Source organism: Haematobia irritans, chromosome 2, assembly GCF_050003625.1.
Source record: "Haematobia irritans isolate KBUSLIRL chromosome 2, ASM5000362v1, whole genome shotgun sequence".
NCBI classification, from domain to species: domain Eukaryota; kingdom Metazoa; phylum Arthropoda; class Insecta; order Diptera; family Muscidae; genus Haematobia; species Haematobia irritans.
The window spans coordinates 97,786,088-97,794,794 of NC_134398.1; the positions used below are offsets into that span (position 1 = coordinate 97,786,088).

Genomic DNA, 8,707 nt, shown 5'->3' on the forward strand with positions numbered 1-8,707 from the left:
AAATTGGCCATGTTTCAACCGGCGTATTTGGCTATACCAAAATCAATTCTGGAACAAAGTGACAGCATTCTGTAAAGCTGCTTCCCAGTGCTATACAGCAGTGGTTACCGCATGTTGGCAGGATTATTCGCTCCAAAGATATGGTCACTGCTCCCGGCCAGAATCCGTTATGAAATTGGCCACATTTGGACAGGCGTATTTGGGTATACCAAAATCAATTCTGGAACAAGGTGACACCATTCCGGAAAGCAGCTCCCTAGTAAAGGGTGATTTGTTAAGAGCTTGATAACTTTTTTTTTTAAAAAACGCATAAAATTTGCAAAATCTCATCGGTTCTTTATTTGAAACGTTAGATTGGTCCATAACATTTACTTTTTGAAGATAATTTCATTTAAATGTTGACCGCGGCTGCGTCTTAGGTGGTCCATTCGGAAAGTCAAATTTTGGGCAACTTTTTCGAGCATTTCGGCCGGAATAGCCCGAATTTCTTCGGAAATGTTGTCTTCCAAAGCTGGAATAGTTGCTGGCTTATTTCTGTAGACTTTAGACTTGACGTAGCCCCACAAAAAATAGTCTAAAGGCGTCAAATCGCATGATCTTGGTGGCCAACTTACCGGTCCATTTCTTGAGATGAATTGTTCTCCGAAGTTTTCCCTCAAAATGGCCATAGAATCGCGAGCTGTGTGGCATGTAGCGCCATCTTGTTGAAACCACATGTCAACCAAGTTCAGTTCTTCCATTTTTGGCAACAAAAAATTTGTTAGCATCGAACGATAGCGATCGCCATTCACCGTAACGTTGCGTCCAACAGCATCTTTGAAAAAATACGGTCCAATGATTCCACCAGCGTACAAACCACACCAAACAGTGCATTTTTCGGGATGCATGGGCAGTTCTTGAACGGCTTCTGGTTGCTCTTCACTCCAAATGCGGCAATTTTGCTTATTTACGTAGCCATTCAACCAGAAATGAGCCTCATCGCTGAACAAAATTTGTCGATAAAAAAGCGGATTTTCTGCCAACTTTTCTAGGGCCCATTCACTGAAAATTCGACGTTGTGGCTCGTTAGTAAGTCTATTCATGATGAAATGTCAAAGCATACTGAGCATCTTTCTCTTTGACACCATGTCTGAAATCCCAAGTGATCTGTCAAATACTAATGCATGAAAATCCTAACCTCAAAAGAATCACCCTTTACTATACAGCAGTGGTCATCTCATGTTGGCAAGATTATTCGCTCCAAAGATATGGTCACTGCTCCCGGCCGGAATCCGATATGAAATTGGCCACATTTGAACAGGCGTATTTGGGTATACCAAAATCAATTCTGGAACAAGGTGACACCATTCTGGATAGTAGCACTGGTACAAGGTCGTACTGCCGCTGTCGCTGGATCTTGTTAATAAGGTTGTGTTTGTGTACCCTTATGTAGCATAGTGTGATGTTTCATGTTACATTCTCTGCAATTATATTTGCTCTTGCAATCTTTTATCCTATGTCTGGATGAAAGACAATTATAGCAGAGATGTGAAACTTTAACAACATGAATTCGGTCATTGATATTCTTTTCTATAAACTTTGCACAATCTCGGATAAAATGTTGCGCCTTACAAAGTTGGCACTGTTGTTTGTTCCTATTTTGTTTCTTGGATACTATATTCGCATTAAATTTACTATTCCCCCCATAACTTTTAGTCTTTTGTGAAATATTTGTGTGAAAACTCTTTACGAACTTGCCTTTCTCAAATCTGTTTTGATTGTTATCAGATTTTATCTAATTATACAATTATTTTTCGAGCTTTATGGACAGATATAGATTAAGGAACATGGTTAATAGAGCCATTGAAAAGAAAACGCCAGATACAAATCTATACACGCCTGGACTGTACATGTTTCGGTTCATCATTATCATGTACCAAATTTCAGCCGGATCGGATGAAATTTTCTTCTCTATGAGGCTCCGCAAGCCAAATCTGGGGATCGGTTTATATGGGGGCTATATATAATTATGGACCGATGTGGACCAATTTTTGCATGGTTGTTAGAGACCATATACCAACACCATGTACCAAATTTCAGCCGGATCGGATGAAATTTGCTTCTCTTTTAGTCTCCGCAAACCAAATCTGGGGATCGGTTTATATGGGGGCTCTATATAATTACGGACCGATGTGGACCAATTTTTGCATGGTTGTTAGAGACCATATAGGAACACCATGTACCTAATTTCAGCCGGATCGGATGAAATTTGCTTCTCTTTTAGGCTCCGCAAGCCAAATCTGGGGATGGGTTTATATGGGGGCTATATATAATTATGGACCGATGTGGTCCAATTTTTGCATGGTTGTTAGAGACCATATACCAACACCATGTACCAAATTTCAGCCGGATCGGATGAAATATGCTTCTGTTAGAGGCTCCACAAGCCAAATCTGAGGGTCCCTTTATATGGGGGCTATACGTAAAAGTGGACCGATATGACCCATTTTCAATACCATCTGACCTACATCGATAACAACTACTTGTGCCAAGTTTCAAGTCGATAGCTTGTTTCGTTCGGAAGTTAGCGTGATTTCCACAGACGGACGGACATGCTTAGATCGACTCAGAATTTCACCACGACCAAGAATATATATTCTTTATGGGGTCTTAGAGCAATATTTCGATGTGTTACAAACGGAATGACAAAGTTAATATACCCCCATCCTATGATGGAGGGTATAAAAATTTAATTAAAAGAGCTTCCTGAGTAGTTAAAATAAAGAACATTTTTGGTAGACCATTTTTGGAAGTGCTTTTAAAGTTGTGTCTTTAGAAGCACTTCCAATTTTTTTGCTGGGTATGCAAAGCAATCCTAAACTGTTGACATTTGACCTGAGGAATAGTGTGTAGACATTTCATAGTTTGATTTTAAAAAATCAGCATACAGATTAACTTGATCATTGGAAGAATTAGCACGTATATCTCCGTGGAATATGGAACAAGGGTAATCACTTCTACTTTTTTTGTATTTTATCCTTAAAGAAGAAAATATTACAGAGTGCTAGGTACACGCAAAGAAAAAAAAACGTTTTGAAAACGTGTACCGAAAACGTTGATCTTTTGTTAGAGTTTTTTGAATTTCTTCGAAAATTTTAAACTTTTATCACCAACAAAATTCGTTTGTTACAAAATTTTTATTTTTTCAATAAAAAAAAATATTTTTGAACCAAAAACACAGTCCATTTCGTGTATATCATGCACTGTTCTTTTCTGACTTTAAGTCTTTAATAAGACACATTTTAAAGTTTCATAGTATAAATTTAATATAGTAGTATGTAATGTTGACCACCTTTTCGGAATTTTCCTGGGCTCGAACCCAGGACCCTTGGTATGCAAGGCGGACGTAGCAACCACTGTTCCACGGTGCCCAACTAAATATATGTTTCTGTTAAATAAAGTTTGTTTAATCGGGCCGTGGGCGCCGCAAGCTATGCTATATAAATATAACTTATATGGATAATTGTCTATTGGTGACAATAACAGCTACGTAGCCCAGTGGATAGTGTGTTTGCTTACAAATTGCATGGTCCGCGGTTCGATTCTCCGTCCAGGCGAATGGTAATATTTAAAAAAATTATAAAATCGAATAATTTCTTCTACACTGAACGGAAAAACTTCATCAATATGATGATTTGCAACATAAATTTGATGAAATGTTTCTTCGATTTTGAACTTACAACGCATCTCATCATCGTAATGAAGAATTTTACATCAATTTTTTATCAAACATATTCATCAATTTAATGAAATAATTTCATTATCTTGAAGAACAAGTGAGTAAAGTAGAAAGTCGGGCGGGGCCGACTATATCATACCCTAAACCACCCCTACTGAATTAGTAAACATAAGCATTTGTGGGGTATCATTGGTATAGGTTTTGGAGAACATAAAGGGGGTACATGTTTATGGGTGTCTTGTCACAATCTGAGCAGAAATGTCTAATATTAGGACCTATAGTTTATTTTGCACCAAAATAGTTAGTATGGGGTCCATTATTAAAAAAGAGGAAATCGGTCAATTAGTTGTGGGTAATAAATCCAAATTTCTGCAAATAGGGCAATAGATTTATGTAAGAGTTACATGTAAGTCTAAATACGATCAGCTAGTACATCATAATTTGAAATTTGAATAGCACATGTTAATAAATAAGAGTATTATGACCAAATATGACAAAATCGAGCGATGCATGTATATGGGACCTATATCTAAATCTGAACCAATTTGTATAATATTTTGCAGGTATAATTGATACCACAGAAGGTCACTTAGTGTAAAATTTGAGTACGATCAGTTAATAAATGAGGCCCCTATGGTCAAAAATAAGGTCATTAGGGACAAATTTTTCAAAATCGGGCGTTACATATATATGGGAGCTATATCTAAATTTGAACCGATTTCGATGAAATTTTGCACATACAGTTAGTGCTATAGAAGATTACATTTAGCCAACCTTGGTTACGATCGGTTGATAAATAAGGGTTTTACGGCCAAATTTGGCAAAATCGGGCGATACATATATATGGGAGCTATATCTAAATCTGAACCGACACATATATATATATATATATATATATATATATATATATATATATATATATATATATATATATATATATATATATATATATATATATATATATATATATATATATATATATATATATATATATATATATATATATATATATATATATATATATATATATATATATATATATATATATATATATATATATATATATATATATATATATATATATATATATGGGAGATATATCTAAATTTGATCCTTGTGCCCAAAAAACACCCTGTACCAAATTTCATCCAAATCGGTTAATAATTGCGACCGGAATCCTGTGAACAACAAATACATGGACGGACGGACACCAAGCGCTAGATCGACTCAGGAGGTGATTCTGAGTCGTCGATATATATTTTATGGGGTCTAAAATCAATTTTTCTGGTAGGCACATTTTTTGGCCGATCAAACTTATCATACCCTGACCACTATGTGGTTTAGGGTATAAAAAGTGTCATTTAATTGATGTATTTTTTTCTTCCTTTCGATGAAAAACGGTATTCAAATTGATGTCCGATATTCTCTATTCAATTAATATTCTGCATCATTCCAATGAAAGGTATTCATCAAAAGTACGTAATTTATTCATTAAAATTACATTACTTCAATGACTAAATTGCATCAAACTAAGGTATATTTTACATTTAACCAATGAAACACTGACATCGAACTGAACTTTGGTTTCCGCCCTAGAAACTAGTTCTAAATTTTACAATATCCATTATAATTACAAATATTTGAAGTGAATTAGGAAATATTATTTGTATCAAAAAATCTTAAAAATATTATTCACTACACTTGCGATTATGAATGGATTATAAATTTCAATATTAACTTAGATTTGTGAATGGAAAAAGTATACATATGATATTAATCAAAAATTTACATAACTGTAAGACGTTTTCAGCGTTTCATATAATATTAACATAAATATACTTATAGATGAGAAATCTTTTTATTTGCCCAATTGGAATATAAGCCATTATTATTCGCTTAAAATGATTAGTATTTTCGAAAAGTGTTTTGTGTTAGCTGATTTAATATTATAAAAGTATCCTTGGTCTAGATAAATACAATAATTGTAGTCACCATTTTCTAAATTGATATCTCCAATAAAAACAATAAAAGGTTTAATATTCTAATTTGTCTTTTTAAAAAATGTAAGTCGTTATCTACTTCTGGGATACTTTCTGCTAGAAATATTGACGATTCTTGGGAGTATTCTCCATACGTATTTTCCATTTTTATCATTTCGGACGTATTTTGATGAAATAAGTAGCCATATAGACACCAAGTAAAACGCATCATAAATGATGAGGCTATAAAGGTAGATTTAAATCTATTTAATGATATGCATAATTGTACTAACTAATGTTTTTTCATAACAAACCTGCGTTTGGAACATAAATTTTATCAAAAGCCTGTCTAATGCCAGCACTTTTAACATAGAGTTTTTTCCCAATTAAATTGTACCAATATACTATATCAGTTTGTTTACTCAGTCTAATATTGGTGTGCAGTATTTATGCAGTACTCCGAAGTCCATGTTAATTTAAACGAAATAACAACATATACATGTAGCAAGAATATTAAATTAAGGTGAACGTTTAAATTTAGTTACTTACCAACTGTGCTCCTCGAAATTATTTATACTGTGGCCTGGCCCTAAATATATCACTATGGTTATCGTGTTCGTCAAATATTTGTCGTATTCAGTACGCCAATATCCCATCGTCAGATCTGTCGATGCGATAGGAATTCAGTTTCTCATTCAGAAAGGTCTTCTACGACGGGTACTTCACCTAATTTTCCAGGATGAGAAGTCTTTTCACAGTGCCTCTGTATGCTTACTTCTTGTGGTATATACTTCTTGTTTACTATATTTTTTCCAAATCGCTAAACTCGCAGGCCGTTGGAGTTTCTCTTGGAGCCGCAATGTATTTCCATAAATATATGAACGTTTGTAAGATGCCTTTTACAGGAAATTTTTGTGTGAATGCGCTGTTACATATCGTATCACTATTTTGGAAACTTTTAAATGTTTTTGAACGCCACAAATATATTTATATATTACTAAAATTTCTCGAACTATGTAGCACTCCGTTTAAACTTACAACACTTCAAATATCTCCAATTCGCAATAGTATTAAAAGTTATTTTATGAACGTGCGGTCACAATAAATGTCACTTCACAAATGAATTTATTTATTCTTCAACAAATTTCACATGCAGCAGACATAACGGATTTTCTCAAAGGTGTGTGCTTTTGTGTGTGTGCTTTAGCAATAAAAGCACAAAAAACTTTGCAACGCAACAAGTATGTCCCATTTTGTAGTTTTATTTTCTATTTTTCCAAAGTTTAATTAAATCATCACTTAAAAAAGTTTATAATAATTAAAATATGTGGAAATAATGTAATTGTTAGAGTTTGTCATATATGGGGGCGGAAAAATATAAATAAATAACATGCGATGAAAATTTTCTTCAACTTTATTACTGATTTCATTAAATGAATGAAAGATTTTCATCAAAATGATGACCAAAAATTGATGTAAAGTTCTTCATTGAGTTGATGACGGTGTTTTTCAACTGAAAACAGAAAACATCAAATTGAATACGGATTTCATAAAAGCAATGTAATTTCTATATCAATTTGATGAAGATTTTTTGATGATTTTGTTTCATTAATTTGATGATGTACTTTTCTTTCAGTGTACATTGTTTGTATTACAGAAAAAACGTGCTAAGAACTAACAAACCTCATGAAAAGATTGTTTGTTTTTGTTTTTTTTTTTTTTTTGAAAAGAATAAACGTTTATCACAAAAAGTACACCCTCACAAAAAATCGCTTCTGTAACATATACTCCCAAACATATTTTGCTTCAAGCATATACATTTTTGGGTATTGCCCAAACATTTACATTTGATCTCTTCCAATATATAATATTTTTGAAAGCATATTGGTCTAAACAATATATGTTTGTGTAGTCTAAGTTCCAAACATTTTGTATTTTTGCATCCAAATTCAATAATGTTGTCTTCCAAAAAACAATATGTTATTATGTGAACATATAATATGTTTGGAAGCATTTTGCACCCAAAAATATTATATGCTTAAAAAATTCTCCCAACCAATATTGAACGCTCACAAAAAATCGCTTCTGTAACATATACTCCCAAACATATTTTGCTTCAAGCATATACATTTTTGGGTATTGCCCAAACATTTATATGTTTGATCTCTTCCAATATATAATATGTTTGAAAGCATATTGGTCTAAAAAAATATATGTTTGGGTAGTCAATTTCCAAACATTTTGTATTTTTGCATCCAAATTCAATAATGTTGTCTTCCAAAAAACAATATGTTATTATGTGAACATATAATATGTTTGGAAGCATTTTGCACCCAAAAATATTATATGCTTAAAAAATTCTCCCAAGCAATATTGAACGCTCACAAAAAATCGCTTCTGTAACATATACTCCCAAACATATTTTGCTTCAAGCATATACATTTTTGGGTATTGCCCAAACATTTATATGTTTGATCTCTTCCAATATATAATATGTTTGAAAGCATATTGGTCTAAAAAATATATGTTTGGGTAGTCAATTTCCAAACATTTTGTATTTTTGCATCTAAATTCAATAATGTTGTCTTCCAAAAAACAATATGTTATTATGTGACCATATAATATGTTTGGAAGCATTTTGCACCCAAAAATATTATATGCTTAAAAAATTCTCCCAAACAATATTGTGCTCAAAATTTTATTTATTTATTTATATATTTACAATCATAATGAATTATGAAAATAAACAGGTAATATAGGTGCTAACAACATAGGTTTTCGACCTGAATGCTCAAAATTTTGTTTCTGTCCAATTGTATATTCCCCCACATCTTTCTCACTTCCACGAGATTTTTTAGTTCTTAGCACCTTTTTCTGTAATACAAACATTGTAGAATAAATTATTCAATTTTATGATTTTTTTATTTTAATTTTACCTTTTGCCGGACGGGGATTCGAACAGCGGACCACACAGTTTGTAAGGATCAAAGAAGTAGCTGATCAATTGCCC

At 32.9% G+C, this 8,707-nt stretch overlaps 1 long non-coding RNA gene across 1 annotated transcript; it reads right to left on the minus strand.

Moving 5' to 3' along the window:
- Nucleotides 1–8,381: 8,381 nt before the first annotated feature.
- Nucleotides 8,382–8,707, minus strand: LOC142226147 (uncharacterized). The gene is made up of 2 exons (XR_012719610.1): nucleotides 8,634–8,707; nucleotides 8,382–8,571 (listed from the first exon to the last, which is right to left on the minus strand). It is a non-coding gene; the product is annotated as an uncharacterized LOC142226147 (long non-coding RNA).